Raw genomic sequence first — 3932 nt, 5'->3', positions numbered from 1 at the left:
TTTGGGGCTGTTATGAGCCAAGCTGTAGCTGAGAGTTTCCTGAGAGTGGTGAACCTGCTGCATTATTGTCCTCCTGTCTTTTCATTTTCTGAGCACAATTTCACAAATGCTGGTAATGCTGCTCTGTACCCTTCAGGGACCCCAGCCTCAGGCTGTCTCCTATCCCTTTGGCTGACCCTGAGCCCCACCCTGGAGTCATCCATCACTGAGGCTATCATTAGCTCATTGCTACAGTGACACAGTCATGCATTCTGACCATGGGGATGCTTCAAATCTGAAGAGTCCCCATTGAGGGCTGCTTTACTCCTGAAGATCTGTGTGGCAATTCCCTACAATCTGTTTCCTCCTTTGTAAAGTGAGGCTAATCTGTTGCCAGTTGTTTTGAGCATTAAGTTAGGTAATGCATGAAAAGCATTCACTCTATTATTATTTGTGAGTCTTTTAATATTATACTCTACATGTCTGTCTTTAGTAGTTAGAAGATTCACTCAGATATGACAATATGACGTTTTCTCCTATCTATATTGACAAATCCATTTTTTATCCCTGTTTCTTCCCCTCTTGTACTTTGAAGGCCCCCTTTGTTGACAGAATTTGTAATTCCTTGGACTAGGGAAATAACTGAATCACCATTAACATGACAGACAGCATCTGGAGGCTGGAGAGATGTTCCCCAGGGCCCTCCCAACATTTAAATCTTCTCTGGCTTTGCTCATTAAGCCTAACTTTGTATTTGCTAGAAAAAGAGGATAATGATGATGACTATTTCAGTAAACAAGAGCAAGTGAGGCAATTAGTTCAATAAATGTTAATTAAGTGCCAACTACATGCAGTTACCCTGAGAATACAAGATCAGGAAAAGAGTCCCAGTCCAGAGCTACAAAAATCTCCTCATTCTTTTAATCCCAGTTATGAGGCACCATTCCTAGGTACTATATAATGTCACATTCGGATTACCCATGTTTGTTTGTTTTATGTTTTTGGTCTTCTAAGCTTCAAGGGCCTGAAATTTTTCATAATTTCCTTCTTTCCTCAGAAGAGTTGAGCCTATAGATCTGCAGGATGAGTCTCTGGCTATCCCAAATGAACGGTGTTCACTGTATAAATTAAGCATTCGGGAAAATGTTCATCTTTTTAAATGCAGTGTTTAGCAAGTGCTTGCTTCATGGAAAGTGTTCCATAAACACATGTTTTAATTATTGAAAAAGATTTTCAAGTTGTCAGGGTACCATTTAATTTCAACATACTTAGTAATTTAAGTGTGGGGACAGCTGACAGGATGTGCATAATGTGGTATTCCTGGGAATAAGGAGAAGGTAGAGCAATATCTTGGAAAAGAGGCTGACACCTGAACTTGCATCTGCACCTCCTCTTCTCAGACCTGAGCCCCTGGGAACCCGCAATAAGCACAGGGCGGGGAGGTGGGGGTTGAAGCATTTAGGGAGGGATGTTTATAACTTTTAGTTTTGCTTATGACAGAATCACTGTTTTCCTTTGAGTTAATTAGTAAAAATATATGAGGACAAGTTTTCATCATATCAGTAACCCAGAGGCATGCTGGTTGATATTTCTCATATAGGTCACCAGGAATGACGTTTATGCCTCTGTGCAATTCTTTTCCTTCCCTTCTCTGTTGACCCACTCTGGTCAGATTTCCAAATGCCCTCTCCTGGCCCAAACTTCTTTATTTCTAGGTCACCAGTAACTTCTGCATTGCGTGATCCAGTGGATCAATTCTTGGTCCACAGTTAAACTGGGTGGCAGTGCCTGCCTGGCTCTGTTGGTCCTTCTCCCTGTTTGCTGCCCTCCCTTCCCTGGCTCCCAGAGTTCCATACTCTCCTGGCACTTTCTATCTGATAGCTCCTCTTCAACCTACTTGGGCTCTTCTTTCTCTCAGCCTGTCCCTGTTGGCCTAGAGCTGAGACTGGAAATGGATGTTGCAGATGTCCTTATTTAATATGGAGTCCCTAATCCAAGAGGACTGCTGTCCTTGGAAAAGGGAGATATGGAGGCAGACATGCACTCAGGGAGGAGGACCTGGGAGAAGTGGAATTCTGCTGCCGGATGCCCGAGGACAAGCAGAAGCCAGCATGGGCCCTGAAACAGATCCATTTCTGCACCTTCAGTGGAGGTTACTGGTGACCTGGGAAAAAGCAGTCTGTTCTTGTTTGGACTTCTAGATTCCAGAACTTGGAAATAATAAATTTCTGTGGTTTCAGCCACTCAGTGTATAGTACGTTGTTGAAGAAATCTTTTTTTTCTCTTTTGGCTTAATGAAACTTTATTAAATTTAACTTGTCTAATGTCTTTAACAGATTGGCCTCAGAAACAGGGTCCAAAGTAGATCTCCAGTATCCTCAGATGCTCTGGGTCATTAACCAAAGGTCCTTGCCAGGGCCCACTATGTCCACTGGTTCTTGCAGCTATTAGAATTTGGGGACAAAGTTGTCTCAGATTTGAGCTCCAATAATTTGTGTTTTTAGCTCTGAGTGTATCTGAGCAATTCTTAGACTGGACTAGGTTCGGGATCAAACTGGATCCAAAAATTTACTGAATTGAATCCAGTCAAGGGCATTGGGTAGGTGTCTTTTTGGTAACAGGCTTGTTTCAATACACGAAGTCTGGGATTCCACCTTGTGGGACTCCAGCTAATTTTGCACGTAAGAGCAAAGTACTCAGAATCTGTGTATTTTTGGAAAAATTGTGTCAGCCTTTCTGGAGAAAACTTAGACTTAAAAGGGCCACCAAAGAGAAGTTTTAATTAAATAAAATTATTTACTTGCAGGGCATATTAGAAAAGAGGGATGGAATCCTCACAAAAAGCAGTAGAATACATTTGTAATTGCTATGCAGAAGCATCTAAAAGATTAAATGGGTTAAAGATTGCCTTCCTAAAATTTTCTTACAGAGGCAAATGAAAAGTTTAAGGACCAAGACTGCACCTTGACTGAATTAACCCCGACTTCTCATTCTCTCTGTCAATCTTTACTAAATGCTCTGTGTCCACTAACCGTCCTGCTCCATTACCTTTGCACTCTGAAGATCAAGAAAAAGGGGGAAGTTAGACAAAAATGCCTTAAGGAGGGAGAGCTCTGACCAGCCAGAATTTCCTGCTATTGCTGCATTTACTTCTTGGTCTAATGAGCTTAAAGCTGAAAGCCCTTGTTTAAAAGGCCTTCTCTAAACTGAGGGAAAATCCTTGAAAATTTACCAAGGGGTTGAGAATCCTCATAGGAGCTTACAAGACAGGACTCCCTGACCTTTGCCAATTGATTCACAGGACAGTAGGAGCCTGCAGACCGGAGGGAGCCTGAGGAGGAGTCTGTGAATGATTCTCCAAATTCTCCTCACAGGATAGGTCAAAAGAACTGCTGAAAACCTTTAAAGTTGAATCCCCAAGGCTTTTTGGTTAATTATACAGTTTCAAAGAAAACACACAAACTCTGATGAACCAGTTTCAGATTATAGAGTTTATTAGGAAATAGTACTTGTAAAACAATCCAATCTGGAATAGAGCAAGAGGCATCTCCTCTAGGGACTGCAGTGGTAACCGGTGTGTCTGTAAGTAGACTTCCCCTGAACTTAGCAGCCAAATTAAAAAAAGAAAAACTAGGATGAGAACTTAGAGAGTTTTGTTGAATTGGTGGCATTGGCTGAGCATTTTGAGAGGATTTAAGAGTAAGAGACCACCCCCCACCCCCCACCCCCCGAGTCTAGCAAGCTTATGTCTCTCCAAGTACAGATTGGGGGGTCCTGCACAATTCTGGTGTATACTGGGACCACTTTACCTTCCATAAGCTCCACTTTAAAGAATCCCTCAGAGTAAAAAAAAATGATCATTTCTGTTTTTTGGGTTTTTCAATCAAGGTAAGAAGTTCCCACTATCTGAAACCATCTAATTGACTTCAGGGACATTTTTAGAAAAACATGCC

This window comes from Marmota flaviventris, chromosome 3, assembly GCF_047511675.1.
Source record: "Marmota flaviventris isolate mMarFla1 chromosome 3, mMarFla1.hap1, whole genome shotgun sequence".
Taxonomy (NCBI): Eukaryota; Metazoa; Chordata; class Mammalia; order Rodentia; family Sciuridae; genus Marmota; species Marmota flaviventris.
Note: the sequence above shows the minus strand (reverse complement) of the source record.